The 27,250-nt window shown below is 40.5% G+C and overlaps 43 non-coding genes across 43 annotated transcripts; all 43 read left to right on the top strand.

Moving 5' to 3' along the window:
* The first annotated feature begins 334 nt into the window (after positions 1–334).
* LOC137254814 (U5 spliceosomal RNA) lies at positions 335–455 on the top strand. The gene has a single exon (XR_010954179.1). It is a non-coding gene; the product is annotated as a U5 spliceosomal RNA (small nuclear RNA).
* Positions 456–966: 511 nt separating this feature from the next.
* On the top strand, positions 967–1,087 carry LOC137255129 (U5 spliceosomal RNA). The gene has a single exon (XR_010954477.1). It is a non-coding gene; the product is annotated as a U5 spliceosomal RNA (small nuclear RNA).
* A 513-nt stretch (positions 1,088–1,600) lies between these two features.
* Positions 1,601–1,721, top strand: LOC137254812 (U5 spliceosomal RNA). Its single transcript, XR_010954178.1, has one exon. It is a non-coding gene; the product is annotated as a U5 spliceosomal RNA (small nuclear RNA).
* Positions 1,722–2,231: 510 nt separating this feature from the next.
* On the top strand, positions 2,232–2,352 carry LOC137254811 (U5 spliceosomal RNA). The gene has a single exon (XR_010954177.1). It is a non-coding gene; the product is annotated as a U5 spliceosomal RNA (small nuclear RNA).
* Positions 2,353–2,864: 512 nt separating this feature from the next.
* Positions 2,865–2,985, top strand: LOC137254810 (U5 spliceosomal RNA). The gene has a single exon (XR_010954176.1). It is a non-coding gene; the product is annotated as a U5 spliceosomal RNA (small nuclear RNA).
* Positions 2,986–3,496: 511 nt separating this feature from the next.
* LOC137254809 (U5 spliceosomal RNA) lies at positions 3,497–3,617 on the top strand. Its single transcript, XR_010954175.1, has one exon. It is a non-coding gene; the product is annotated as a U5 spliceosomal RNA (small nuclear RNA).
* Positions 3,618–4,129: 512 nt separating this feature from the next.
* Positions 4,130–4,250, top strand: LOC137254807 (U5 spliceosomal RNA). The gene has a single exon (XR_010954173.1). It is a non-coding gene; the product is annotated as a U5 spliceosomal RNA (small nuclear RNA).
* Positions 4,251–4,763: 513 nt separating this feature from the next.
* LOC137255096 (U5 spliceosomal RNA) lies at positions 4,764–4,884 on the top strand. The gene has a single exon (XR_010954446.1). It is a non-coding gene; the product is annotated as a U5 spliceosomal RNA (small nuclear RNA).
* A 510-nt stretch (positions 4,885–5,394) lies between these two features.
* Positions 5,395–5,515, top strand: LOC137254806 (U5 spliceosomal RNA). The gene has a single exon (XR_010954172.1). It is a non-coding gene; the product is annotated as a U5 spliceosomal RNA (small nuclear RNA).
* A 510-nt stretch (positions 5,516–6,025) lies between these two features.
* On the top strand, positions 6,026–6,146 carry LOC137254805 (U5 spliceosomal RNA). The gene has a single exon (XR_010954171.1). It is a non-coding gene; the product is annotated as a U5 spliceosomal RNA (small nuclear RNA).
* A 511-nt stretch (positions 6,147–6,657) lies between these two features.
* On the top strand, positions 6,658–6,778 carry LOC137254804 (U5 spliceosomal RNA). Its single transcript, XR_010954170.1, has one exon. It is a non-coding gene; the product is annotated as a U5 spliceosomal RNA (small nuclear RNA).
* A 510-nt stretch (positions 6,779–7,288) lies between these two features.
* On the top strand, positions 7,289–7,409 carry LOC137254803 (U5 spliceosomal RNA). Its single transcript, XR_010954169.1, has one exon. It is a non-coding gene; the product is annotated as a U5 spliceosomal RNA (small nuclear RNA).
* A 511-nt stretch (positions 7,410–7,920) lies between these two features.
* On the top strand, positions 7,921–8,041 carry LOC137254801 (U5 spliceosomal RNA). Its single transcript, XR_010954167.1, has one exon. It is a non-coding gene; the product is annotated as a U5 spliceosomal RNA (small nuclear RNA).
* A 510-nt stretch (positions 8,042–8,551) lies between these two features.
* LOC137255156 (U5 spliceosomal RNA) lies at positions 8,552–8,672 on the top strand. The gene has a single exon (XR_010954502.1). It is a non-coding gene; the product is annotated as a U5 spliceosomal RNA (small nuclear RNA).
* Positions 8,673–9,181: 509 nt separating this feature from the next.
* Positions 9,182–9,302, top strand: LOC137254800 (U5 spliceosomal RNA). Its single transcript, XR_010954166.1, has one exon. It is a non-coding gene; the product is annotated as a U5 spliceosomal RNA (small nuclear RNA).
* A 510-nt stretch (positions 9,303–9,812) lies between these two features.
* On the top strand, positions 9,813–9,933 carry LOC137254799 (U5 spliceosomal RNA). The gene has a single exon (XR_010954165.1). It is a non-coding gene; the product is annotated as a U5 spliceosomal RNA (small nuclear RNA).
* Positions 9,934–10,443: 510 nt separating this feature from the next.
* LOC137255153 (U5 spliceosomal RNA) lies at positions 10,444–10,564 on the top strand. Its single transcript, XR_010954499.1, has one exon. It is a non-coding gene; the product is annotated as a U5 spliceosomal RNA (small nuclear RNA).
* Positions 10,565–11,074: 510 nt separating this feature from the next.
* Positions 11,075–11,195, top strand: LOC137254798 (U5 spliceosomal RNA). The gene has a single exon (XR_010954164.1). It is a non-coding gene; the product is annotated as a U5 spliceosomal RNA (small nuclear RNA).
* Positions 11,196–11,705: 510 nt separating this feature from the next.
* On the top strand, positions 11,706–11,826 carry LOC137254796 (U5 spliceosomal RNA). Its single transcript, XR_010954162.1, has one exon. It is a non-coding gene; the product is annotated as a U5 spliceosomal RNA (small nuclear RNA).
* Positions 11,827–12,339: 513 nt separating this feature from the next.
* Positions 12,340–12,460, top strand: LOC137254797 (U5 spliceosomal RNA). Its single transcript, XR_010954163.1, has one exon. It is a non-coding gene; the product is annotated as a U5 spliceosomal RNA (small nuclear RNA).
* Positions 12,461–12,970: 510 nt separating this feature from the next.
* On the top strand, positions 12,971–13,091 carry LOC137254785 (U5 spliceosomal RNA). Its single transcript, XR_010954151.1, has one exon. It is a non-coding gene; the product is annotated as a U5 spliceosomal RNA (small nuclear RNA).
* A 513-nt stretch (positions 13,092–13,604) lies between these two features.
* On the top strand, positions 13,605–13,725 carry LOC137254795 (U5 spliceosomal RNA). Its single transcript, XR_010954161.1, has one exon. It is a non-coding gene; the product is annotated as a U5 spliceosomal RNA (small nuclear RNA).
* Positions 13,726–14,235: 510 nt separating this feature from the next.
* LOC137254794 (U5 spliceosomal RNA) lies at positions 14,236–14,356 on the top strand. The gene has a single exon (XR_010954160.1). It is a non-coding gene; the product is annotated as a U5 spliceosomal RNA (small nuclear RNA).
* A 513-nt stretch (positions 14,357–14,869) lies between these two features.
* Positions 14,870–14,990, top strand: LOC137254793 (U5 spliceosomal RNA). Its single transcript, XR_010954159.1, has one exon. It is a non-coding gene; the product is annotated as a U5 spliceosomal RNA (small nuclear RNA).
* A 510-nt stretch (positions 14,991–15,500) lies between these two features.
* Positions 15,501–15,621, top strand: LOC137254792 (U5 spliceosomal RNA). Its single transcript, XR_010954158.1, has one exon. It is a non-coding gene; the product is annotated as a U5 spliceosomal RNA (small nuclear RNA).
* Positions 15,622–16,131: 510 nt separating this feature from the next.
* Positions 16,132–16,252, top strand: LOC137254791 (U5 spliceosomal RNA). The gene has a single exon (XR_010954157.1). It is a non-coding gene; the product is annotated as a U5 spliceosomal RNA (small nuclear RNA).
* Positions 16,253–16,762: 510 nt separating this feature from the next.
* On the top strand, positions 16,763–16,883 carry LOC137254790 (U5 spliceosomal RNA). Its single transcript, XR_010954156.1, has one exon. It is a non-coding gene; the product is annotated as a U5 spliceosomal RNA (small nuclear RNA).
* Positions 16,884–17,396: 513 nt separating this feature from the next.
* LOC137254789 (U5 spliceosomal RNA) lies at positions 17,397–17,517 on the top strand. The gene has a single exon (XR_010954155.1). It is a non-coding gene; the product is annotated as a U5 spliceosomal RNA (small nuclear RNA).
* Positions 17,518–18,027: 510 nt separating this feature from the next.
* Positions 18,028–18,148, top strand: LOC137254788 (U5 spliceosomal RNA). Its single transcript, XR_010954154.1, has one exon. It is a non-coding gene; the product is annotated as a U5 spliceosomal RNA (small nuclear RNA).
* Positions 18,149–18,658: 510 nt separating this feature from the next.
* LOC137254787 (U5 spliceosomal RNA) lies at positions 18,659–18,779 on the top strand. The gene has a single exon (XR_010954153.1). It is a non-coding gene; the product is annotated as a U5 spliceosomal RNA (small nuclear RNA).
* Positions 18,780–19,289: 510 nt separating this feature from the next.
* On the top strand, positions 19,290–19,410 carry LOC137254786 (U5 spliceosomal RNA). The gene has a single exon (XR_010954152.1). It is a non-coding gene; the product is annotated as a U5 spliceosomal RNA (small nuclear RNA).
* A 510-nt stretch (positions 19,411–19,920) lies between these two features.
* LOC137254784 (U5 spliceosomal RNA) lies at positions 19,921–20,041 on the top strand. The gene has a single exon (XR_010954150.1). It is a non-coding gene; the product is annotated as a U5 spliceosomal RNA (small nuclear RNA).
* A 510-nt stretch (positions 20,042–20,551) lies between these two features.
* Positions 20,552–20,672, top strand: LOC137254773 (U5 spliceosomal RNA). The gene has a single exon (XR_010954140.1). It is a non-coding gene; the product is annotated as a U5 spliceosomal RNA (small nuclear RNA).
* Positions 20,673–21,185: 513 nt separating this feature from the next.
* Positions 21,186–21,306, top strand: LOC137254783 (U5 spliceosomal RNA). Its single transcript, XR_010954149.1, has one exon. It is a non-coding gene; the product is annotated as a U5 spliceosomal RNA (small nuclear RNA).
* Positions 21,307–21,819: 513 nt separating this feature from the next.
* On the top strand, positions 21,820–21,940 carry LOC137254782 (U5 spliceosomal RNA). Its single transcript, XR_010954148.1, has one exon. It is a non-coding gene; the product is annotated as a U5 spliceosomal RNA (small nuclear RNA).
* Positions 21,941–22,450: 510 nt separating this feature from the next.
* On the top strand, positions 22,451–22,571 carry LOC137255130 (U5 spliceosomal RNA). Its single transcript, XR_010954478.1, has one exon. It is a non-coding gene; the product is annotated as a U5 spliceosomal RNA (small nuclear RNA).
* Positions 22,572–23,084: 513 nt separating this feature from the next.
* On the top strand, positions 23,085–23,205 carry LOC137254781 (U5 spliceosomal RNA). Its single transcript, XR_010954147.1, has one exon. It is a non-coding gene; the product is annotated as a U5 spliceosomal RNA (small nuclear RNA).
* A 510-nt stretch (positions 23,206–23,715) lies between these two features.
* On the top strand, positions 23,716–23,836 carry LOC137254780 (U5 spliceosomal RNA). Its single transcript, XR_010954146.1, has one exon. It is a non-coding gene; the product is annotated as a U5 spliceosomal RNA (small nuclear RNA).
* Positions 23,837–24,346: 510 nt separating this feature from the next.
* On the top strand, positions 24,347–24,467 carry LOC137254779 (U5 spliceosomal RNA). The gene has a single exon (XR_010954145.1). It is a non-coding gene; the product is annotated as a U5 spliceosomal RNA (small nuclear RNA).
* A 510-nt stretch (positions 24,468–24,977) lies between these two features.
* On the top strand, positions 24,978–25,098 carry LOC137254778 (U5 spliceosomal RNA). The gene has a single exon (XR_010954144.1). It is a non-coding gene; the product is annotated as a U5 spliceosomal RNA (small nuclear RNA).
* Positions 25,099–25,608: 510 nt separating this feature from the next.
* Positions 25,609–25,729, top strand: LOC137254776 (U5 spliceosomal RNA). The gene has a single exon (XR_010954143.1). It is a non-coding gene; the product is annotated as a U5 spliceosomal RNA (small nuclear RNA).
* A 510-nt stretch (positions 25,730–26,239) lies between these two features.
* Positions 26,240–26,360, top strand: LOC137254775 (U5 spliceosomal RNA). The gene has a single exon (XR_010954142.1). It is a non-coding gene; the product is annotated as a U5 spliceosomal RNA (small nuclear RNA).
* A 513-nt stretch (positions 26,361–26,873) lies between these two features.
* Positions 26,874–26,994, top strand: LOC137254774 (U5 spliceosomal RNA). The gene has a single exon (XR_010954141.1). It is a non-coding gene; the product is annotated as a U5 spliceosomal RNA (small nuclear RNA).
* The last annotated feature ends 256 nt before the right edge of the window (positions 26,995–27,250 follow it).

Raw genomic sequence — 27,250 nt, 5'->3', positions numbered from 1 at the left:
TTTGCAATGCGTGTGCATGAAAATGGGAGGTTTGAATATTATGTTGAGGTCGACCACAATAACGAACTATACATGACGACGAACCAACGTTCAAAATGGCTGCCTCGGGCACGGGAGTCGCAAAGTCCGTATTTATTTGACAAGCTACAGCGGCATGTAGCCCTTTTCAACTTCAATCTCCTTATCATATCAATTGAAGGGTTGTGTCGATACCCTTTCTATATCAAAGAAACAATAATGCCAAATAGTTGATTTAAATGCTACAAGTCATGTCCTGACACCTACATGTTGTGATGAAATATTTTCAGTAGGGGAAGACAGGAGCCTGTAACGTTAACTCTGGTTTCTCTTCATCCATTCGGATAAATCTTTCGCCTTTTACTAAAGATTTCCGTGGAGAGGAACATCACAATGAGTCTAATGACTAATTTCTTACGCCCTGAATTGACAGGGTTAATATTTCCAATACACAAAATAGAACTTGCACAATGTGTAGAGAAGGGAGGTAATTACTCTCTGCGGTCGTCCATTACCCTGTTGTTGTTGTTTGTGTGATTTTCAAGATCAAAAGTATCGTGTAAGTGTTTAGCAGTGTTTCCAAGCTGACGCCGTCATCCACGTCAGCGATGTCTTTGCAATGCGTGTGCATGAAAATGGGAGGTTTGAATATTATGTTGAGGTCGACCACAATAACGAACTATACATGACGACGAACCAACGTTCAAAATGGCTGCCTCGGGCACGGGAGTCGCAAAGTCCGTATTTATTTGACAAGCTACAGCGGCATGTAGCCCTTTTCAACTTCAATCTCCTTATCATATCAATTGAAGGGTTGTGTCGATACCCTTTCTATATAAAAAAAAACAATAATGCCAAATAGTTGATTTAAATGCTACAAGTCATGTCCTGACACCTACATGTTGTGATGAAATATTTTCAGTAGGGGAAGATAGGAGCCTGTAACGTTAACTCTGCTTTCTCTTCATCCATTCGGATAAATCTTTCGCCTTTTACTAAAGATTTCCGTGGAGAGGAACATCACAATGAGTCTAATGACTAATTTCTTACGCCCTGAATTGACAGGGTTAATATTTCCAATACACAAAATAGAACTTGCACAATGTGTAGAGAAGGGAGGTAATTACTCTCTGCGGTCGTCCATTACCCTGTTGTTGTTGTTCTTTGTGTGATTTTCAAGATCAAAAGTATAGTGTAAGTGTTTAGCAGTGTTTCCAAGCTGACGCCGTCATCCACGTCAGCGATGTCTTTGCAATGCGTGTGCATGAAAATGGGAGGTTTGAATATTATGTTGAGGTCGACCACAATAACGAACTATACATGACGACGAACCAACGTTCAAAATGGCTGCCTCGGGCACGGGAGTCGCAAAGTCCGTATTTATTTGACAAGCTACAGCGGCATGTAGCCCTTTTCAACTTCAATCTCCTTATCATATCAATTGAAGGGTTGTGTCGATACCCTTTCTATATCAAAGAAACAATAATGCCAAATAGTTGATTTAAATGCTACAAGTCATGTCCTGACACCTACATGTTGTGATGAAATATTTTCAGTAGGGGAAGACAGGAGCCTGTAACGTTAACTCTGGTTTCTCTTCATCCATTCGGATAAATCTTTCGCCTTTTACTAAAGATTTCCGTGGAGAGGAACATCACAATGAGTCTAATGACTAATTTCTTACGCCCTGAATTGACAGGGTTAATATTTCCAATACACAAAATAGAACTTGCACAATGTGTAGAGAAGGGAGGTAATTACTCTCTGCGGTCGTCCATTACCCTGTTGTTGTTGTTTGTGTGATTTTCAAGATCAAAAGTATAGTGTAAGTGTTTAGCAGTGTTTCCAAGCTGACGCCGTCATCCACGTCAGCGATGTCTTTGCAATGCGTGTGCATGAAAATGGGAGGTTTGAATATTATGTTGAGGTCGACCACAATAACGAACTATACATGACGACGAACCAACGTTCAAAATGGCTGCCTCGGGCACGGGAGTCGCAAAGTCCGTATTTATTTGACAAGCTACAGCGGCATGTAGCCCTTTTCAACTTCAATCTCCTTATCATATCAATTGAAGGGTTGTGTCGATACCCTTTCTATATCAAAGAAACAATAATGCCAAATAGTTGATTTAAATGCTACAAGTCATGTCCTGACACCTACATGTTGTGATGAAATATTTTCAGTAGGGGAAGACAGGAGCCTGTAACGTTAACTCTGGTTTCTCTTCATCCATTCGGATAAATCTTTCGCCTTTTACTAAAGATTTCCGTGGAGAGGAACATCACAATGAGTCTAATGACTAATTTCTTACGCCCTGAATTGACAGGGTTAATATTTCCAATACACAAAATAGAACTTGCACAATGTGTAGAGAAGGGAGGTAATTACTCTCTTCGGTCGTCCATTACGCTGTTGTTGCTGTTGGTGTGATTTTCAAGATCAAAAGTATAGTGTAAGTGTTTAGCAGTGTTTCCAAGCTGACGCCGTCATCCACGTGTCAGCGATGTCTTTGCAATGCGTGTGCATGAAAATGGGAGGTTTGAATATTATGTTGAGGTCGACCACAATAACGAACTATACATGACGACGAACCAACGTTCAAAATGGCTGCCTCGGGCACGGGAGTCGCAAAGTCCGTATTTATTTGACAAGCTACAGCGGCATGTAGCCCTTTTCAACTTCAATCTCCTTATCATATCAATTGAAGGGTTGTGTCGATACCCTTTCTATATCAAAGAAACAATAATGCCAAATAGTTGATTTAAATGCTACAAGTCATGTCCTGACACCTACATGTTGTGATGAAATATTTTCAGTAGGGGAAGACAGGAGCCTGTAACGTTAACTCTGGTTTCTCTTCATCCATTCGGATAAATCTTTCGCCTTTTACTAAAGATTTCCGTGGAGAGGAACATCACAATGAGTCTAATGACTAATTTCTTACGCCCTGAATTGACAGGGTTAATATTTCCAATACACAAAATAGAACTTGCACAATGTGTAGAGAAGGGAGGTAATTACTCTCTGCGGTCGTCCATTACCCTGTTGTTGTTGTTTGTGTGATTTTCAAGATCAAAAGTATCGTGTAAGTGTTTAGCAGTGTTTCCAAGCTGACGCCGTCATCCACGTCAGCGATGTCTTTGCAATGCGTGTGCATGAAAATGGGAGGTTTGAATATTATGTTGAGGTCGACCACAATAACGAACTATACATGACGACGAACCAACGTTCAAAATGGCTGCCTCGGGCACGGGAGTCGCAAAGTCCGTATTTATTTGACAAGCTACAGCGGCATGTAGCCCTTTTCAACTTCAATCTCCTTATCATATCAATTGAAGGGTTGTGTCGATACCCTTTCTGTATAAAAAAAAACAATAATGCCAAATAGTTGATTTAAATGCTACAAGTCATGTCCTGACACCTACATGTTGTGATGAAATATTTTCAGTAGGGGAAGATAGGAGCCTGTAACGTTAACTCTGGTTTCTCTTCATCCATTCGGATAAATCTTTCGCCTTTTACTAAAGATTTCCGTGGAGAGGAACATCACAATGAGTCTAATGACTAATTTCTTACGCCCTGAATTGACAGGGTTAATATTTCCAATACACAAAATAGAACTTGCACAATGTGTAGAGAAGGGAGGTAATTACTCTCTTCGGTCGTCCATTACCCTGTTGTTGCTGTTGGTGTGATTTTCAAGATCAAAAGTATAGTGTAAGTGTTTAGCAGTGTTTCCAAGCTGACGCCGTCATCCACGTGTCAGCGATGTCTTTGCAATGCGTGTGCATGAAAATGGAAGGTTTGAATATTATGTTGAGGTCGACCACAATAACGAACTATACATGACGACGAACCAACGTTCAAAATGGCTGCCTCGGGCACGGGAGTCGCAAAGTCCGTATTTATTTGACAAGCTACAGCGGCATGTAGCCCTTTTCAACTTCAATCTCCTTATCATATCAATTGAAGGGTTGTGTCGATACCCTTTCTATATCAAAGAAACAATAATGCCAAATAGTTGATTTAAATGCTACAAGTCATGTCCTGACACCTACATGTTGTGATGAAATATTTTCAGTAGGGGAAGACAGGAGCCTGTAACGTTAACTCTGGTTTCTCTTCATCCATTCGGATAAATCTTTCGCCTTTTACTAAAGATTTCCGTGGAGAGGAACATCACAATGAGTCTAATGACTAATTTCTTACGCCCTGAATTGACAGGGTTAATATTTCCAATACACAAAATAGAACTTGCACAATGTGTAGAGAAGGGAGGTAATTACTCTCTGCGGTCGTCCATTACCCTGTTGTTGTTGTTCTTTGTGTGATTTTCAAGATCAAAAGTATAGTGTAAGTGTTTAGCAGTGTTTCCAAGCTGACGCCGTCATCCACGTCAGCGATGTCTTTGCAATGCGTGTGCATGAAAATGGGAGGTTTGAATATTATGTTGAGGTCGACCACAATAACGAACTATACATGACGACGAACCAACGTTCAAAATGGCTGCCTCGGGCACGGGAGTCGCAAAGTCCGTATTTATTTGACAAGCTACAGCGGCATGTAGCCCTTTTCAACTTCAATCTCCTTATCATATCAATTGAAGGGTTGTGTCGATACCCTTTCTATATCAAAGAAACAATAATGCCAAATAGTTGATTTAAATGCTACAAGTCATGTCCTGACACCTACATGTTGTGATGAAATATTTTCAGTAGGGGAAGACAGGAGCCTGTAACGTTAACTCTGGTTTCTCTTCATCCATTCGGATAAATCTTTCGCCTTTTACTAAAGATTTCCGTGGAGAGGAACATCACAATGAGTCCAATGACTAATTTCTTACGCCCTGAATTGACAGGGTTAATATTTCCAATACACAAAATAGAACTTGCACAATGTGTAGAGAAGGGAGGTAATTACTCTCTGCGGTCGTCCATTACCCTGTTGTTGTTGTTTGTGTGATTTTCAAGATCAAAAGTATAGTGTAAGTGTTTAGCAGTGTTTCCAAGCTGACGCCGTCATCCACGTCAGCGATGTCTTTGCAATGCGTGTGCATGAAAATGGGAGGTTTGAATATTATGTTGAGGTCGACCACAATAACGAACTATACATGACGACGAACCAACGTTCAAAATGGCTGCCTCGGGCACGGGAGTCGCAAAGTCCGTATTTATTTGACAAGCTACAGCGGCATGTAGCCCTTTTCAACTTCAATCTCCTTATCATATCAATTGAAGGGTTGTGTCGATACCCTTTCTATATCAAAGAAACAATAATGCCAAATAGTTGATTTAAATGCTACAAGTCATGTCCTGACACCTACATGTTGTGATGAAATATTTTCAGTAGGGGAAGACAGGAGCCTGTAACGTTAACTCTGGTTTCTCTTCATCCATTCGGATAAATCTTTCGCCTTTTACTAAAGATTTCCGTGGAGAGGAACATCACAATGAGTCTAATGACTAATTTCTTACGCCCTGAATTGACAGGGTTAATATTTCCAATACACAAAATAGAACTTGCACAATGTGTAGAGAAGGGAGGTAATTACTCTCTGCGGTCGTCCATTACCCTGTTGTTGTTGTTTGTGTGATTTTCAAGATCAAAAGTATAGTGTAAGTGTTTAGCAGTGTTTCCAAGCTGACGCCGTCATCCACGTCAGCGATGTCTTTGCAATGCGTGTGCATGAAAATGGGAGGTTTGAATATTATGTTGATGTCGACCACAATAACGAACTATACATGACGACGAACCAACGTTCAAAATGGCTGCCTCGGGCACGGGAGTCGCAAAGTCCGTATTTATTTGACAAGCTACAGCGGCATGTAGCCCTTTTCAACTTCAATCTCCTTATCATATCAATTGAAGGGTTGTGTCGATACCCTTTCTATATCAAAGAAACAATAATGCCAAATAGTTGATTTAAATGCTACAAGTCATGTCCTGACACCTACATGTTGTGATGAAATATTTTCAGTAGGGGAAGACGGGAGCCTGTAACGTTAACTCTGGTTTCTCTTCATCCATTCGGATAAATCTTTCGCCTTTTACTAAAGATTTCCGTGGAGAGGAACATCACAATGAGTCTAATGACTAATTTCTTACGCCCTGAATTGACAGGGTTAATATTTCCAATACACAAAATAGAACTTGCACAATGTGTAGAGAAGGGAGGTAATTACTTTCTTCGGTCGTCCATTACCCTGTTGTTGCTGTTGGTGTGATTTTCAAGATCAAAAGTATAGTGTAAGTGTTTAGCAGTGTTTCCAAGCTGACGCCGTCATCCACGTGTCAGCGATGTCTTTGCAATGCGTGTGCATGAAAATGGAAGGTTTGAATATTATGTTGAGGTCGACCACAATAACGAACTATACATGACGACGAACCAACGTTCAAAATGGCTGCCTCGGGCACGGGAGTCGCAAAGTCCGTATTTATTTGACAAGCTACAGCGGCATGTAGCCCTTTCAACTTCAATCTCCTTATCATATCAATTGAAGGGTTGTGTCGATACCCTTTCTATATCAAAGAAACAATAATGCCAAATAGTTGATTTAAATGCTACAAGTCATGTCCTGACACCTACATGTTGTGATGAAATATTTTCAGTAGGGGAAGACGGGAGCCTGTAACTTTAACTCTGGTTTCTCTTCATCCATTCGGATAAATCTTTCGCCTTTTACTAAAGATTTCCGTGGAGAGGAACATCACAATGAGTCTAATGACTAATTTCTTACGCCCTGAATTGACAGGGTTAATATTTCCAATACACAAAATAGAACTTGCACAATGTGTAGAGAAGGGAGGTAATTACTCTCTGCGGTCGTCCATTACCCTGTTGTTGTTGTTTGTGTGATTTTCAAGATCAAAAGTATAGTGTAAGTGTTTAGCAGTGTTTCCAAGCTGACGCCGTCATCCACGTCAGCGATGTCTTTGCAATGCGTGTGCATGAAAATGGGAGGTTTGAATATTATGTTGAGGTCCACCACAATAACGAACTATACATGACGACGAACCAACGTTCAAAATGGCTGCCTCGGGCACGGGAGTCGCAAAGTCCGTATTTATTTGACAAGCTACAGCGGCATGTAGCCCTTTTCAACTTCAATCTCCTTATCATATCAATTGAAGGGTTGTGTCGATACCCTTTCTATATCAAAGAAACAATAATGCCAAATAGTTGATTTAAATGCTACAAGTCATGTCCTGACACCTACATGTTGTGATGAAATATTTTCAGTAGGGGAAGACAGGAGCCTGTAACGTTAACTCTGGTTTCTCTTCATCCATTCGGATAAATCTTTCGCCTTTTACTAAAGATTTCCGTGGAGAGGAACATCACAATGAGTCTAATGACTAATTTCTTACGCCCTGAATTGACAGGGTTAATATTTCCAATACACAAAATAGAACTTGCACAATGTGTAGAGAAGGGAGGTAATTACTCTCTTCGGTCGTCCATTACCCTGTTGTTGCTGTTGGTGTGATTTTCAAGATCAAAAGTATAGTGTAAGTGTTTAGCAGTGTTTCCAAGCTGACGCCGTCATCCACGTGTCAGCGATGTCTTTGCAATGCGTGTGCATGAAAATGGAAGGTTTGAATATTATGTTGAGGTCGACCACAATAACGAACTATACATGACGACGAACCAACGTTCAAAATGGCTGCCTCGGGCACGGGAGTCGCAAAGTCCGTATTTATTTGACAAGCTACAGCGGCATGTAGCCCTTTCAACTTCAATCTCCTTATCATATCAATTGAAGGGTTGTGTCGATACCCTTTCTATATCAAAGAAACAATAATGCCAAATAGTTGATTTAAATGCTACAAGTCATGTCCTGACACCTACATGTTGTGATGAAATATTTTCAGTAGGGGAAGACGGGAGCCTGTAACTTTAACTCTGGTTTCTCTTCATCCATTCGGATAAATCTTTCGCCTTTTACTAAAGATTTCCGTGGAGAGGAACATCACAATGAGTCTAATGACTAATTTCTTACGCCCTGAATTGACAGGGTTAATATTTCCAATACACAAAATAGAACTTGCACAATGTGTAGAGAAGGGAGGTAATTACTCTCTGCGGTCGTCCATTACCCTGTTGTTGTTGTTTGTGTGATTTTCAAGATCAAAAGTATAGTGTAAGTGTTTAGCAGTGTTTCCAAGCTGACGCCGTCATCCACGTCAGCGATGTCTTTGCAATGCGTGTGCATGAAAATGGGAGGTTTGAATATTATGTTGAGGTCCACCACAATAACGAACTATACATGACGACGAACCAACGTTCAAAATGGCTGCCTCGGGCACGGGAGTCGCAAAGTCCGTATTTATTTGACAAGCTACAGCGGCATGTAGCCCTTTTCAACTTCAATCTCCTTATCATATCAATGGAAGGGTTGTGTCGATACCCTTTCTATATCAAAGAAACAATAATGCCAAATAGTTGATTTAAATGCTACAAGTCATGTCCTGACACCTACATGTTGTGATGAAATATTTTCAGTAGGGGAAGATAGGAGCCTGTAACGCTAAGTCTGGTTTCTCTTCATCCATTCGGATAAATCTTTCGCCTTTTACTAAAGATTTCCGTGGAGAGGAACATCACAATGAGTCTAATGACTAATTTCTTACGCCCTGAATTGACAGGGTTAATATTTCCAATACACAAAATAGAACTTGCACAATGTGTAGAGAAGGGAGGTAATTACTCTCTGCGGTCGTCCATTACCCTGTTGTTGTTGTTTGTGTGATTTTCAAGATGAAAAGTATAGTGTAAGTGTTTAGCAGTGTTTCCAAGCTGACGCCGTCATCCACGTCAGCGATGTCTTTGCAATGCGTGTGCATGAAAATGGGAGGTTTGAATATTATGTTGAGGTCCACCACAATAACGAACTATACATGACGACGAACCAACGTTCAAAATGGCTGCCTCGGGCACGGGAGTCGCAAAGTCCGTATTTATTTGACAAGCTACAGCGGCATGTAGCCCTTTCAACTTCAATCTCCTTATCATATCAATTGAAGGGTTGTGTCGATACCCTTTCTATATCAAAGAAACAATAATGCCAAATAGTTGATTTAAATGCTACAAGTCATGTCCTGACACCTACATGTTGTGATGAAATATTTTCAGTAGGGGAAGACGGGAGCCTGTAACTTTAACTCTGGTTTCTCTTCATCCATTCGGATAAATCTTTCGCCTTTTACTAAAGATTTCCGTGGAGAGGAACATCACAATGAGTCTAATGACTAATTTCTTACGCCCTGAATTGACAGGGTTAATATTTCCAATACACAAAATAGAACTTGCACAATGTGTAGAGAAGGGAGGTAATTACTCTCTGCGGTCGTCCATTACCCTGTTGTTGTTGTTTGTGTGATTTTCAAGATCAAAAGTATAGTGTAAGTGTTTAGCAGTGTTTCCAAGCTGACGCCGTCATCCACGTCAGCGATGTCTTTGCAATGCGTGTGCATGAAAATGGGAGGTTTGAATATTATGTTGAGGTCCACCACAATAACGAACTATACATGACGACGAACCAACGTTCAAAATGGCTGCCTCGGGCACGGGAGTCGCAAAGTCCGTATTTATTTGACAAGCTACAGCGGCATGTAGCCCTTTTCAACTTCAATCTCCTTATCATATCAATGGAAGGGTTGTGTCGATACCCTTTCTATATCAAAGAAACAATAATGCCAAATAGTTGATTTAAATGCTACAAGTCATGTCCTGACACCTACATGTTGTGATGAAATATTTTCAGTAGGGGAAGATAGGAGCCTGTAACGCTAACTCTGGTTTCTCTTCATCCATTCGGATAAATCTTTCGCCTTTTACTAAAGATTTCCGTGGAGAGGAACATCACAATGAGTCTAATGACTAATTTCTTACGCCCTGAATTGACAGGGTTAATATTTCCAATACACAAAATAGAACTTGCACAATGTGTAGAGAAGGGAGGTAATTACTCTCTGCGGTCGTCCATTACCCTGTTGTTGTTGTTTGTGTGATTTTCAAGATCAAAAGTATAGTGTAAGTGTTTAGCAGTGTTTCCAAGCTGACGCCGTCATCCACGTCAGCGATGTCTTTGCAATGCGTGTGCATGAAAATGGGAGGTTTGAATATTATGTTGAGGTCGACCACAATAACGAACTATACATGTCGACGAACCAACGTTCAAAATGGCTGCCTCGGGCACGGGAGTCGCAAAGTCCGTATTTATTTTACAAGCTACAGCGGCATGTAGCCCTTTTCAACTTCAATCTCCTTATCATATCAATTGAAGGGTTGTGTCGATACCCTTTCTATATCAAAGAAACAATAATGCCAAATAGTTGATTTAAATGCTACAAGTCATGTCCTGACACCTACATGTTGTGATGAAATATTTTCAGTAGGGGAAGACAGGAGCCTGTAACGTTAACTCTGGTTTCTCTTCATCCATTCGGATACATCTTTCGCCTTTTACTAAAGATTTCCGTGGAGAGGAACATCACAATGAGTCTAATGACTAATTTCTTACGCCCTGAATTGACAGGGTTAATATTTCCAATACACAAAATAGAACTTGCACAATGTGTAGAGAAGGGAGGTAATTACTCTCTGCGGTCGTCCATTACCCTGTTGTTGTTGTTTGTGTGATTTTCAAGATCAAAAGTATAGTGTAAGTGTTTAGCAGTGTTTCCAAGCTGACGCCGTCATCCACGTCAGCGATGTCTTTGCAATGCGTGTGCATGAAAATGGGAGGTTTGAATATTATGTTGAGGTCGACCACAATAACGAACTATACATGACGACGAACCAACGTTCAAAATGGCTGCCTCGGGCACGGGAGTCGCAAAGTCCGTATTTATTTGACAAGCTACAGCGGCATGTAGCCCTTTTCAACTTCAATCTCCTTATCATATCAATGGAAGGGTTGTGTCGATACCCTTTCTATATCAAAGAAACAATAATGCCAAATAGTTGATTTAAATGCTACAAGTCATGTCCTGACACCTACATGTTGTGATGAAATATTTTCAGTAGGGGAAGACAGGAGCCTGTAACTTTAACTCTGGTTTCTCTTCATCCATTCGGATAAATCTTTCGCCTTTTACTAAAGATTTCCGTGGAGAGGAACATCACAATGAGTCTAATGACTAATTTCTTACGCCCTGAATTGACAGGGTTAATATTTCCAATACACAAAATAGAACTTGCACAATGTGTAGAGAAGGGAGGTAATTACTCTCTGCGGTCGTCCATTACCCTGTTGTTGTTGTTTGTGTGATTTTCAAGATCAAAAGTATAGTGTAAGTGTTTAGCAGTGTTTCCAAGCTGACGCCGTCATCCACGTCAGCGATGTCTTTGCAATGCGTGTGCATGAAAATGGGAGGTTTGAATATTATGTTGAGGTCGACCACAATAACGAACTATACATGACGACGAACCAACGTTCAAAATGGCTGCCTCGGGCACGGGAGTCGCAAAGTCCGTATTTATTTGACAAGCTACAGCGGCATGTAGCCCTTTTCAACTTCAATCTCCTTATCATATCAATTGAAGGGTTGTGTCGATACCCTTTCTATATCAAAGAAACAATAATGCCAAATAGTTGATTTAAATGCTACAAGTCATGTCCTGACACCTACATGTTGTGATGAAATATTTTCAGTAGGGGAAGACAGGAGCCTGTAACGTTAACTCTGGTTTCTCTTCATCCATTCGGATAAATCTTTCGCCTTTTACTAAAGATTTCCGTGGAGAGGAACATCACAATGAGTCTAATGACTAATTTCTTACGCCCTGAATTGACAGGGCTAATATTTCCAATACACAAAATAGAACTTGCACAATGTGTAGAGAAGGGAGGTAATTACTCTCTGCGGTCGTCCATTACCCTGTTGTTGTTGTTGTTTGTGTGATTTTCAAGATCAAAAGTATAGTGTAAGTGTTTAGCAGTGTTTCCAAGCTGACGCCGTCATCCACGTCAGCGATGTCTTTGCAATGCGTGTGCATGAAAATGGGAGGTTTGAATATTATGTTGAGGTCGACCACAATAACGAACTATACATGACGACGAACCAACGTTCAAAATGGCTGCCTCGGGCACGGGAGTCGCAAAGTCCGTATTTATTTGACAAGCTACAGCGGCATGTAGCCCTTTTCAACTTCAATCTCCTTATCATATCAATGGAAGGGTTGTGTCGATACCCTTTCTATATCAAAGAAACAATAATGCCAAATAGTTGATTTAAATGCTACAAGTCATGTCCTGACACCTACATGTTGTGATGAAATATTTTCAGTAGGGGAAGACAGGAGCCTGTAACTTTAACTCTGGTTTCTCTTCATCCATTCGGATAAATCTTTCGCCTTTTACTAAAGATTTCCGTGGAGAGGAACATCACAATGAGTCTAATGACTAATTTCTTACGCCCTGAATTGACAGGGTTAATATTTCCAATACACAAAATAGAACTTGCACAATGTGTAGAGAAGGGAGGTAATTACTCTCTGCGGTCGTCCATTACCCTGTTGTTGTTGTTTGTGTGATTTTCAAGATCAAAAGTATAGTGTAAGTGTTTAGCAGTGTTTCCAAGCTGACGCCGTCATCCACGTCAGCGATGTCTTTGCAATGCGTGTGCATGAAAATGGGAGGTTTGAATATTATGTTGAGGTCGACCACAATAACGAACTATACATGACGACGAACCAACGTTCAAAATGGCTGCCTCGGGCACGGGAGTCGCAAAGTCCGTATTTATTTGACAAGCTACAGCGGCATGTAGCCCTTTTCAACTTCAATCTCCTTATCATATCAATTGAAGGGTTGTGTCGATACCCTTTCTATATCAAAGAAACAATAATGCCAAATAGTTGATTTAAATGCTACAAGTCATGTCCTGACACCTACATGTTGTGATGAAATATTTTCAGTAGGGGAAGACAGGAGCCTGTAACGTTAACTCTGGTTTCTCTTCATCCATTCGGATAAATCTTTCGCCTTTTACTAAAGATTTCCGTGGAGAGGAACATCACAATGAGTCTAATGACTAATTTCTTACGCCCTGAATTGACAGGGCTAATATTTCCAATACACAAAATAGAACTTGCACAATGTGTAGAGAAGGGAGGTAATTACTCTCTGCGGTCGTCCATTACCCTGTTGTTGTTGTTGTTTGTGTGATTTTCAAGATCAAAAGTATAGTGTAAGTGTTTAGCAGTGTTTCCAAGCTGACGCCGTCATCCACGTCAGCGATGTCTTTGCAATGCGTGTGCATGAAAATGGGAGGTTTGAATATTATGTTGAGGTCGACCACAATAACGAACTATACATGACGACGAACCAACGTTCAAAATGGCTGCCTCGGGCACGGGAGTCGCAAAGTCCGTATTTATTTGACAAGCTACAGCGGCATGTAGCCCTTTTCAACTTCAATCTCCTTATCATATCAATTGAAGGGTTGTGTCGATACCCTTTCTATATCAAAGAAACAATAATGCCAAATAGTTGATTTAAATGCTACAAGTCATGTCCTGACACCTACATGTTGTGATGAAATATTTTCAGTAGGGGAAGACAGGAGCCTGTAACGTTAACTCTGGTTTCTCTTCATCCATTCGGATAAATCTTTCGCCTTTTACTAAAGATTTCCGTGGAGAGGAACATCACAATGAGTCTAATGACTAATTTCTTACGCCCTGAATTGACAGGGTTAATATTTCCAATACACAAAATAGAACTTGCACAATGTGTAGAGAAGGGAGGTAATTACTCTCTGCGGTCGTCCATTACCCTGTTGTTGTTGTTTGTGTGATTTTCAAGATCAAAAGTATCGTGTAAGTGTTTAGCAGTGTTTCCAAGCTGACGCCGTCATCCACGTCAGCGATGTCTTTGCAATGCGTGTGCATGAAAATGGGAGGTTTGAATATTATGTTGAGGTCGACCACAATAACGAACTATACATGACGACGAACCAACGTTCAAAATGGCTGCCTCGGGCACGGGAGTCGCAAAGTCCGTATTTATTTGACAAGCTACAGCGGCATGTAGCCCTTTTCAACTTCAATCTCCTTATCATATCAATTGAAGGGTTGTGTCGATACCCTTTCTATATCAAAGAAACAATAATGCCAAATAGTTGATTTAAATGCTACAAGTCATGTCCTGACACCTACATGTTGTGATGAAATATTTTCAGTAGGGGAAGACAGGAGCCTGTAACGTTAACTCTGGTTTCTCTTCATCCATTCGGATAAATCTTTCGCCTTTTACTAAAGATTTCCGTGGAGAGGAACATCACAATGAGTCTAATGACTAATTTCTTACGCCCTGAATTGACAGGGTTAATATTTCCAATACACAAAATAGAACTTGCACAATGTGTAGAGAAGGGAGGTAATTACTCTCTGCGGTCGTCCATTACCCTGTTATTGTTGTTGTTTGTGTGATTTTCAAGATCAAAAGTATAGTGTAAGTGTTTAGCAGTGTTTCCAAGCTGACGCCGTCATCCACGTCAGCGATGTCTTTGCAATGCGTGTGCATGAAAATGGGAGGTTTGAATATTATGTTGAGGTCGACCACAATAACGAACTATACATGACGACGAACCAACGTTCAAAATGGCTGCCTCGGGCACGGGAGTCGCAAAGTCCGTATTTATTTGACAAGCTACAGCGGCATGTAGCCCTTTTCAACTTCAATCTCCTTATCATATCAATTGAAGGGTTGTGTCGATACCCTTTCTATATCAAAGAAACAATAATGCCAAATAGTTGATTTAAATGCTACAAGTCATGTCCTGACACCTACATGTTGTGATGAAATATTTTCAGTAGGGGAAGACAGGAGCCTGTAACGTTAACTCTGGTTTCTCTTCATCCATTCGGATAAATCTTTCGCCTTTTACTAAAGATTTCCGTGGAGAGGAACATCACAATGAGTCTAATGACTAATTTCTTACGCCCTGAATTGACAGGGTTAATATTTCCAATACACAAAATAGAACTTGCACAATGTGTAGAGAAGGGAGGTAATTACTCTCTTCGGTCGTCCATTACCCTGTTGTTGTTGTTTGTGTGATTTTCAAGATCAAAAGTATAGTGTAAGTGTTTAGCAGTGTTTCCAAGCTGACGCCGTCATCCACGTCAGCGATGTCTTTGCAATGCGTGTGCATGAAAATGGGAGGTTTGAATATTATGTTGAGGTCGACCACAATAACGAACTATACATGACGACGAACCAACGTTCAAAATGGCTGCCTCGGGCACGGGAGTCGCAAAGTCCGTATTTATTTGACAAGCTACAGCGGCATGTAGCCCTTTTCAACTTCATTCTCCTTATCATATCAATTGAAGGGTTGTGTCGATACCCTTTCTATATCAAAGAAACAATAATGCCAAATAGTTGATTTAAATGCTACAAGTCATGTCCTGACACCTACATGTTGTGATGAAATATTTTCAGTAGGGGAAGACAGGAGCCTGTAACTTTAACTCTGGTTTCTCTTCATCCATTCGGATAAATCTTTCGCCTTTTACTAAAGATTTCCGTGGAGAGGAACATCACAATGAGTCTAATGACTAATTTCTTACGCCCTGAATTGACAGGGTTAATATTTCCAATACACAAAATAGAACTTGCACAATGTGTAGAGAAGGGAGGTAATTACTCTCTGCGGTCGTCCATTACCCTGTTGTTGTTGTTTGTGTGATTTTCAAGATCAAAAGTATAGTGTAAGTGTTTAGCAGTGTTTCCAAGCTGACGCCGTCATCCACGTCAGCGATGTCTTTGCAATGCGTGTGCATGAAAATGGGAGGTTTGAATATTATGTTGAGGTCGACCACAATAACGAACTATACATGACGACGAACCAACGTTCAAAATGGCTGCCTCGGGCACGGGAGTCGCAAAGTCCGTATTTATTTGACAAGCTACAGCGGCATGTAGCCCTTTTCAACTTCATTCTCCTTATCATATCAATTGAAGGGTTGTGTCGATACCCTTTCTATATCAAAGAAACAATAATGCCAAATAGTTGATTTAAATGCTACAAGTCATGTCCTGACACCTACATGTTGTGATGAAATATTTTCAGTAGGGGAAGACAGGAGCCTGTAACTTTAACTCTGGTTTCTCTTCATCCATTCGGATAAATCTTTCGCCTTTTACTAAAGATTTCCGTGGAGAGGAACATCACAATGAGTCTAATGACTAATTTCTTACGCCCTGAATTGACAGGGTTAATATTTCCAATACACAAAATAGAACTTGCACAATGTGTAGAGAAGGGAGGTAATTACTCTCTGCGGTCGTCCATTACCCTGTTGTTGTTGTTTGTGTGATTTTCAAGATCAAAAGTATAGTGTAAGTGTTTAGCAGTGTTTCCAAGCTGACGCCGTCATCCACGTCAGCGATGTCTTTGCAATGCGTGTGCATGAAAATGGGAGGTTTGAATATTATGTTGAGGTCGACCACAATAACGAACTATACATGACGACGAACCAACGTTCAAAATGGCTGCCTCGGGCACGGGAGTCGCAAAGTCCGTATTTATTTGACAAGCTACAGCGGCATGTAGCCCTTTTCAACTTCAATCTCCTTATCATATCAATTGAAGGGTTGTGTCGATACCCTTTCTATATCAAAGAAACAATAATGCCAAATAGTTGATTTAAATGCTACAAGTCATGTCCTGACACCTACATGTTGTGATGAAATATTTTCAGTAGGGGAAGACAGGAGCCTGTAACGTTAACTCTGGTTTCTCTTCATCCATTCGGATAAATCTTTCGCCTTTTACTAAAGATTTCCGTGGAGAGGAACATCACAATGAGTCTAATGACTAATTTCTTACGCCCTGAATTGACAGGGTTAATATTTCCAATACACAAAATAGAACTTGCACAATGTGTAGAGAAGGGAGGTAATTACTCTCTGCGGTCGTCCATTACCCTGTTATTGTTGTTGTTTGTGTGATTTTCAAGATCAAAAGTATAGTGTAAGTGTTTAGCAGTGTTTCCAAGCTGACGCCGTCATCCACGTCAGCGATGTCTTTGCAATGCGTGTGCATGAAAATGGGAGGTTTGAATATTATGTTGAGGTCGACCACAATAACGAACTATACATGACGACGAACCAACGTTCAAAATGGCTGCCTCGGGCACGGGAGTCGCAAAGTCCGTATTTATTTGACAAGCTACAGCGGCATGTAGCCCTTTTCAACTTCAATCTCCTTATCATATCAATTGAAGGGTTGTGTCGATACCCTTTCTATATCAAAGAAACAATAATGCCAAATAGTTGATTTAAATGCTACAAGTCATGTCCTGACACCTACATGTTGTGATGAAATATTTTCAGTAGGGGAAGACAGGAGCCTGTAACGTTAACTCTGGTTTCTCTTCATCCATTCGGATAAATCTTTCGCCTTTTACTAAAGATTTCCGTGGAGAGGAACATCACAATGAGTCTAATGACTAATTTCTTACGCCCTGAATTGACAGGGTTAATATTTCCAATACACAAAATAGAACTTGCACAATGTGTAGAGAAGGGAGGTAATTACTCTCTTCGGTCGTCCATTACCCTGTTGTTGTTGTTTGTGTGATTTTCAAGATCAAAAGTATAGTGTAAGTGTTTAGCAGTGTTTCCAAGCTGACGCCGTCATCCACGTCAGCGATGTCTTTGCAATGCGTGTGCATGAAAATGGGAGGTTTGAATATTATGTTGAGGTCGACCACAATAACGAACTATACATGACGACGAACCAACGTTCAAAATGGCTGCCTCGGGCACGGGAGTCGCAAAGTCCGTATTTATTTGACAAGCTACAGCGGCATGTAGCCCTTTTCAACTTCATTCTCCTTATCATATCAATTGAAGGGTTGTGTCGATACCCTTTCTATATCAAAGAAACAATAATGCCAAATAGTTGATTTAAATGCTACAAGTCATGTCCTGACACCTACATGTTGTGATGAAATATTTTCAGTAGGGGAAGACAGGAGCCTGTAACTTTAACTCTGGTTTCTCTTCATCCATTCGGATAAATCTTTCGCCTTTTACTAAAGATTTCCGTGGAGAGGAACATCACAATGAGTCTAATGACTAATTTCTTACGCCCTGAATTGACAGGGTTAATATTTCCAATACACAAAATAGAACTTGCACAATGTGTAGAGAAGGGAGGTAATTACTCTCTGCGGTCGTCCATTACCCTGTTGTTGTTGTTTGTGTGATTTTCAAGATCAAAAGTATAGTGTAAGTGTTTAGCAGTGTTTCCAAGCTGACGCCGTCATCCACGTCAGCGATGTCTTTGCAATGCGTGTGCATGAAAATGGGAGGTTTGAATATTATGTTGAGGTCGACCACAATAACGAACTATACATGACGACGAACCAACGTTCAAAATGGCTGCCTCGGGCACGGGAGTCGCAAAGTCCGTATTTATTTGACAAGCTACAGCGGCATGTAGCCCTTTTCAACTTCAATCTCCTTATCATATCAATTGAAGGGTTGTGTCGATACCCTTTCTATATCAAAGAAACAATAATGCCAAATAGTTGATTTAAATGCTACAAGTCATGTCCTGACACCTACATGTTGTGATGAAATATTTTCAGTAGGGGAAGACAGGAGCCTGTAACGTTAACTCTGGTTTCTCTTCATCCATTCGGATAAATCTTTCGCCTTTTACTAAAGATTTCCGTGGAGAGGAACATCACAATGAGTCTAATGACTAATTTCTTACGCCCTGAATTGACAGGGTTAATATTTCCAATACACAAAATAGAACTTGCACAATGTGTAGAGAAGGGAGGTAATTACTCTCTTCGGTCGTCCATTACCCTGTTGTTGTTGTTTGTGTGATTTTCAAGATCAAAAGTATAGTGTAAGTGTTTAGCAGTGTTTCCAAGCTGACGCCGTCATCCACGTCAGCGATGTCTTTGCAATGCGTGTGCATGAAAATGGGAGGTTTGAATATTATGTTGAGGTCGACCACAATAACGAACTATACATGACGACGAACCAACGTTCAAAATGGCTGCCTCGGGCACGGGAGTCGCAAAGTCCGTATTTATTTGACAAGCTACAGCGGCATGTAGCCCTTTTCAACTTCATTCTCCTTATCATATCAATTGAAGGGTTGTGTCGATACCCTTTCTATATCAAAGAAACAATAATGCCAAATAGTTGATTTAAATGCTACAAGTCATGTCCTGACACCTACATGTTGTGATGAAATATTTTCAGTAGGGGAAGACAGGAGCCTGTAACTTTAACTCTGGTTTCTCTTCATCCATTCGGATAAATCTTTCGCCTTTTACTAAAGATTTCCGTGGAGAGGAACATCACAATGAGTCTAATGACTAATTTCTTACGCCCTGAATTGACAGGGTTAATATTTCCAATACACAAAATAGAACTTGCACAATGTGTAGAGAAGGGAGGTAATTACTCTCTGCGGTCGTCCATTACCCTGTTGTTGTTGTTTGTGTGATTTTCAAGATCAAAAGTATAGTGTAAGTGTTTAGCAGTGTTTCCAAGCTGACGCCGTCATCCACGTCAGCGATGTCTTTGCAATGCGTGTGCATGAAAATGGGAGGTTTGAATATTATGTTGAGGTCGACCACAATAACGAACTATACATGACGACGAACCAACGTTCAAAATGGCTGCCTCGGGCACGGGAGTCGCAAAGTCCGTATTTATTTGACAAGCTACAGCGGCATGTAGCCCTTTTCAACTTCATTCTCCTTATCATATCAATTGAAGGGTTGTGTCGATACCCTTTCTATATCAAAGAAACAATAATGCCAAATAGTTGATTTAAATGCTACAAGTCATGTCCTGACACCTACATGTTGTGATGAAATATTTTCAGTAGGGGAAGACAGGAGCCTGTAACTTTAACTCTGGTTTCTCTTCATCCATTCGGATAAATCTTTCGCCTTTTACTAAAGATTTCCGTGGAGAGGAACATCACAATGAGTCTAATGACTAATTTCTTACGCCCTGAATTGACAGGGTTAATATTTCCAATACACAAAATAGAACTTGCACAATGTGTAGAGAAGGGAGGTAATTACTCTCTGCGGTCGTCCATTACCCTGTTGTTGTTGTTTGTGTGATTTTCAAGATCAAAAGTATAGTGTAAGTGTTTAGCAGTGTTTCCAAGCTGACGCCGTCATCCACGTCAGCGATGTCTTTGCAATGCGTGTGCATGAAAATGGGAGGTTTGAATATTATGTTGAGGTCGACCACAATAACGAACTATACATGACGACGAACCAACGTTCAAAATGGCTGCCTCGGGCACGGGAGTCGCAAAGTCCGTATTTATTTGACAAGCTACAGCGGCATGTAGCCCTTTTCAACTTCAATCTCCTTATCATATCAATTGAAGGGTTGTGTCGATACCCTTTCTATATCAAAGAAACAATAATGCCAAATAGTTGATTTAAATGCTACAAGTCATGTCCTGACACCTACATGTTGTGATGAAATATTTTCAGTAGGGGAAGACAGGAGCCTGTAACGTTAACTCTGGTTTCTCTTCATCCATTCGGATAAATCTTTCGCCTTTTACTAAAGATTTCCGTGGAGAGGAACATCACAATGAGTCTAATGACTAATTTCTTACGCCCTGAATTGACAGGGCTAATATTTCCAATACACAAAATAGAACTTGCACAATGTGTAGAGAAGGGAGGTAATTACTCTCTGCGGTCGTCCATTACCCTGTTGTTGTTGTTGTTTGTGTGATTTTCAAGATCAAAAGTATAGTGTAAGTGTTTAGCAGTGTTTCCAAGCTGACGCCGTCATCCACGTCAGCGATGTCTTTGCAATGCGTGTGCATGAAAATGGGAGGTTTGAATATTATGTTGAGGTCGACCACAATAACGAACTATACATGACGACGAACCAACGTTCAAAATGGCTGCCTCGGGCACGGGAGTCGCAAAGTCCGTATTTATTTGACAAGCTACAGCGGCATGTAGCCCTTTTCAACTTCAATCTCCTTATCATATCAATTGAAGGGTTGTGTCGATACCCTTTCTATATCAAAGAAACAATAATGCCAAATAGTTGATTTAAATGCTACAAGTCATGTCCTGACACCTACATGTTGTGATGAAATATTTTCAGTAGGGGAAGACAGGAGCCTGTAACGTTAACTCTGGTTTCTCTTCATCCATTCGGATAAATCTTTCGCCTTTTACTAAAGATTTCCGTGGAGAGGAACATCACAATGAGTCTAATGACTAATTTCTTACGCCCTGAATTGACAGGGTTAATATTTCCAATACACAAAATAGAACTTGCACAATGTGTAGAGAAGGGAGGTAATTACTCTCTGCGGTCGTCCATTACCCTGTTGTTGTTGTTGTTTGTGTGATTTTCAAGATCAAAAGTATAGTGTAAGTGTTTAGCAGTGTTTCCAAGCTGACGCCGTCATCCACGTCAGCGATGTCTTTGCAATGCGTGTGCATGAAAATGGGAGGTTTGAATATTATGTTGAGGTCGACCACAATAACGAACTATACATGACGACGAACCAACGTTCAAAATGGCTGCCTCGGGCACGGGAGTCGCAAAGTCCGTATTTATTTGACAAGCTACAGCGGCATGTAGCCCTTTTCAACTTCAATCTCCTTATCATATCAATTGAAGGGTTGTGTCGATACCCTTTCTATATCAAAGAAACAATAATGCCAAATAGTTGATTTAAATGCTACAAGTCATGTCCTGACACCTACATGTTGTGATGAAATATTTTCAGTAGGGGAAGACAGGAGCCTGTAACGTTAACTCTGGTTTCTCTTCATCCATTCGGATAAATCTTTCGCCTTTTACTAAAGATTTCCGTGGAGAGGAACATCACAATGAGTCTAATGACTAATTTCTTACGCCCTGAATTGACAGGGTTAATATTTCCAATACACAAAATAGAACTTGCACAATGTGTAGAGAAGGGAGGTAATTACTCTCTGCGGTCGTCCATTACCCTGTTGTTGTTGTTTGTGTGATTTTCAAGATCAAAAGTATAGTGTAAGTGTTTAGCAGTGTTTCCAAGCTGACGCCGTCATCCACGTCAGCGATGTCTTTGCAATGCGTGTGCATGAAAATGGGAGGTTTGAATATTATGTTGAGGTCGACCACAATAACGAACTATACATGACGACGAACCAACGTTCAAAATGGCTGCCTCGGGCACGGGAGTCGCAAAGTCCGTATTTATTTGACAAGCTACAGCGGCATGTAGCCCTTTTCAACTTCAATCTCCTTATCATATCAATTGAAGGGTTGTGTCGATACCCTTTCTATATCAAAGAAACAATAATGCCAAATAGTTGATTTAAATGCTACAAGTCATGTCCTGACACCTACATGTTGTGATGAAATATTTTCAGTAGGGGAAGACAGGAGCCTGTAACGTTAACACTGGTTTCTCTTCATCCATTCGGATAAATCTTTCGCCTTTTACTAAAGATTTCCGTGGAGAGGAACATCACAATGAGTCTAATGACTAATTTCTTACGCCCTGAATTGACAGGGCTAATATTTCCAATACACAAAATAGAACTTGCACAATGTGTAGAGAAGGGAGGTAATTACTCTCTGCGGTCGTCCATTACCCTGTTGTTGTTGTTGTTTGTGTGATTTTCAAGATCAAAAGTATAGTGTAAGTGTTTAGCAGTGTTTCCAAGCTGACGCCGTCATCCACGTCAGCGATGTCTTTGCAATGCGTGTGCATGAAAATGGGAGGTTTGAATATTATGTTGAGGTCGACCACAATAACGAACTATACATGACGACGAACCAACGTTCAAAATGGCTGCCTCGGGCACGGGAGTCGCAAAGTCCGTATTTATTTGACAAGCTACAGCGGCATGTAGCCCTTTTCAACTTCAATCTCCTTATCATATCAATTGAAGGGTTGTGTCGATACCCTTTCTATATCAAAGAAACAATAATGCCAAATAGTTGATTTAAATGCTACAAGTCATGTCCTGACACCTACATGTTGTGATGAAATATTTTCAGTAGGGGAAGACAGGAGCCTGTAACGTTAACTCTGGTTTCTCTTCATCCATTCGGATAAATCTTTCGCCTTTTACTAAAGATTTCCGTGGAGAGGAACATCACAATGAGTCTAATGACTAATTTCTTACGCCCTGAATTGACAGGGTTAATATTTCCAATACACAAAATAGAACTTGCACAATGTGTAGAGAAGGGAGGTAATTACTCTCTGCGGTCGTCCATTACCCTGTTGTTGTTGTTTGTGTGATTTTCAAGATCAAAAGTATAGTGTAAGTGTTTAGCAGTGTTTCCAAGCTGACGCCGTCATCCACGTCAGCGATGTCTTTGCAATGCGTGTGCATGAAAATGGGAGGTTTGAATATTATGTTGAGGTCGACCACAATAACGAACTATACATGACGACGAACCAACGTTCAAAATGGCTGCCTCGGGCACGGGAGTCGCAAAGTCCGTATTTATTTGACAAGCTACAGCGGCATGTAGCCCTTTTCAACTTCAATCTCCTTATCATATCAATGGAAGGGTTGTGTCGATACCCTTTCTATATCAAAGAAACAATAATGCCAAATAGTTGATTTAAATGCTACAAGTCATGTCCTGACACCTACATGTTGTGATGAAATATTTTCAGTAGGGGAAGATAGGAGCCTGTAACGCTAACTCTGGTTTCTCTTCATCCATTCGGATAAATCTTTCGCCTTTTACTAAAGATTTCCGTGGAGAGGAACATCACAATGAGTCTAATGACTAATTTCTTACGCCCTGAATTGACAGGGTTAATATTTCCAATACACAAAATAGAACTTGCACAATGTGTAGAGAAGGGAGGTAATTACTCTCTGCGGTCGTCCATTACCCTGTTGTTGTTGTTTGTGTGATTTTCAAGATCAAAAGTATAGTGTAAGTGTTTAGCAGTGTTTCCAAGCTGACGCCGTCATCCACGTCAGCGATGTCTTTGCAATGCGTGTGCATGAAAATGGGAGGTTTGAATATTATGTTGAGGTCGACCACAATAACGAACTATACATGACGACGAACCAACGTTCAAAATGGCTGCCTCGGGCACGGGAGTCGCAAAGTCCGTATTTATTTGACAAGCTACAGCGGCATGTAGCCCTTTTCAACTTCAATCTCCTTATCATATCAATTGAAGGGTTGTGTCGATACCCTTTCTATATCAAAGAAACAATAATGCCAAATAGTTGATTTAAATGCTACAAGTCATGTCCTGACACCTACATGTTGTGATGAAATATTTTCAGTAGGGGAAGACAGGAGCCTGTAACGTTAACTCTGGTTTCTCTTCATCCATTCGGATAAATCTTTCGCCTTTTACTAAAGATTTCCGTGGAGAGGAACATCACAATGAGTCTAATGACTAATTTCTTACGCCCTGAATTGACAGGGTTAATATTTCCAATACACAAAATAGAACTTGCACAATGTGTAGAGAAGGGAGGTAATTACTCTCTGCGGTCGTCCATTACCCTGTTGTTGTTGTTTGTGTGATTTTCAAGATCAAAAGTATAGTGTAAGTGTTTAGCAGTGTTTCCAAGCTGACGCCGTCATCCACGTCAGCGATGTCTTTGCAATGCGTGTGCATGAAAATGGGAGGTTTGAATATTATGTTGAGGTCGACCACAATAACGAACTATACATGACGACGAACCAACGTTCAAAATGGCTGCCTCGGGCACGGGAGTCGCAAAGTCCGTATTTATTTGACAAGCTACAGCGGCATGTAGCCCTTTTCAACTTCAATCTCCTTATCATATCAATGGAAGGGTTGTGTCGATACCCTTTCTATATCAAAGAAACAATAATGCCAAATAGTTGATTTAAATGCTACAAGTCATGTCCTGACACCTACATGTTGTGATGAAATATTTTCAGTAGGGGAAGACAGGAGCCTGTAACTTTAACTCTGGTTTCTCTTCATCCATTCGGATAAATCTTTCGCCTTTTACTAAAGATTTCCGTGGAGAGGAACATCACAATGAGTCTAATGACTAATTTCTTACGCCCTGAATTGACAGGGTTAATATTTCCAATACACAAAATAGAACTTGCACAATGTGTAGAGAAGGGAGGTAATTACTCTCTGCGGTCGTCCATTACCCTGTTGTTGTTGTTTGTGTGATTTTCAAGATCAAAAGTATAGTGTAAGTGTTTAGCAGTGTTTCCAAGCTGACGCCGTCATCCACGTCAGCGATGTCTTTGCAATGCGTGTGCATGAAAATGGGAGGTTTGAATATTATGTTGAGGTCGACCACAATAACGAACTATACATGACGACGAACCAACGTTCAAAATGGCTGCCTCGGGCACGGGAGTCGCAAAGTCCGTATTTATTTGACAAGCTACAGCGGCATGTAGCCCTTTTCAACTTCAATCTCCTTATCATATCAATTGAAGGGTTGTGTCGATACCCTTTCTATATCAAAGAAACAATAATGCCAAATAGTTGATTTAAATGCTACAAGTCATGTCCTGACACCTACATGTTGTGATGAAATATTTTCAGTAGGGGAAGACAGGAGCCTGTAACGTTAACTCTGGTTTCTCTTCATCCATTCGGATAAATCTTTCGCCTTTTACTAAAGATTTCCGTGGAGAGGAACATCACAATGAGTCTAATGACTAATTTCTTACGCCCTGAATTGACAGGGTTAATATTTCCAATACACAAAATAGAACTTGCACAATGTGTAGAGAAGGGAGGTAATTACTCTCTGCGGTCGTCCATTACCCTGTTGTTGTTGTTTGTGTGATTTTCAAGATCAAAAGTATAGTGTAAGTGTTTAGCAGTGTTTCCAAGCTGACGCCGTCATCCACGTCAGCGATGTCTTTGCAATGCGTGTGCATGAAAATGGGAGGTTTGAATATTATGTTGAGGTCGACCACAATAACGAACTATACATGACGACGAACCAACGTTCAAAATGGCTGCCTCGGGCACGGGAGTCGCAAAGTCCGTATTTATTTGACAAGCTACAGCGGCATGTAGCCCTTTTCAACTTCAATCTCCTTATCATATCAATTGAAGGGTTGTGTCGATACCCTTTCTATATCAAAGAAACAATAATGCCAAATAGTTGATTTAAATGCTACAAGTCATGTCCTGACACCTACATGTTGTGATGAAATATTTTCAGTAGGGGAAGACAGGAGCCTGTAACGTTAACTCTGGTTTCTCTTCATCCATTCGGATAAATCTTTCGCCTTTTACTAAAGATTTCCGTGGAGAGGAACATCACAATGAGTCTAATGACTAATTTCTTACGCCCTGAATTGACAGGGTTAATATTTCCAATACACAAAATAGAACTTGCACAATGTGTAGAGAAGGGAGGTAATTACTCTCTGCGGTCGTCCATTACCCTGTTGTTGTTGTTGTTTGTGTGATTTTCAAGATCAAAAGTATAGTGTAAGTGTTTAGCAGTGTTTCCAAGCTGACGCCGTCATCCACGTCAGCGATGTCTTTGCAATGCGTGTGCATGAAAATGGGAGGTTTGAATATTATGTTGAGGTCGACCACAATAACGAACTATACATGACGACGAACCAACGTTCAAAATGGCTGCCTCGGGCACGGGAGTCGCAAAGTCCGTATTTATTTGACAAGCTACAGCGGCATGTAGCCCTTTTCAACTTCAATCTCCTTATCATATCAATTGAAGGGTTGTGTCGATACCCTTTCTATATCAAAGAAACAATAATGCCAAATAGTTGATTTAAATGCTACAAGTCATGTCCTGACACCTACATGTTGTGATGAAATATTTTCAGTAGGGGAAGACAGGAGCCTGTAACGTTAACTCTGGTTTCTCTTCATCCATTCGGATAAATCTTTCGCCTTTTACTAAAGATTTCCGTGGAGAGGAACATCACAATGAGTCTAATGACTAATTTCTTACGCCCTGAATTGACAGGGTTAATATTTCCAATACACAAAATAGAACTTGCACAATGTGTAGAGAAGGGAGGTAATTACTCTCTGCGGTCGTCCATTACCCTGTTGTTGTTGTTGTTTGTGTGATTTTCAAGATCAAAAGTATAGTGTAAGTGTTTAGCAGTGTTTCCAAGCTGACGCCGTCATCCACGTCAGCGATGTCTTTGCAATGCGTGTGCATGAAAATGGGAGGTTTGAATATTATGTTGAGGTCGACCACAATAACGAACTATACATGAC

Source organism: Haliotis asinina, chromosome 10 (assembly GCF_037392515.1).
Source record: "Haliotis asinina isolate JCU_RB_2024 chromosome 10, JCU_Hal_asi_v2, whole genome shotgun sequence".
In the NCBI taxonomy this organism is placed as follows: Eukaryota; Metazoa; Mollusca; class Gastropoda; order Lepetellida; family Haliotidae; genus Haliotis; species Haliotis asinina.
Note: the sequence above shows the minus strand (reverse complement) of the source record. Positions and strands in the feature narration are given on the sequence as shown.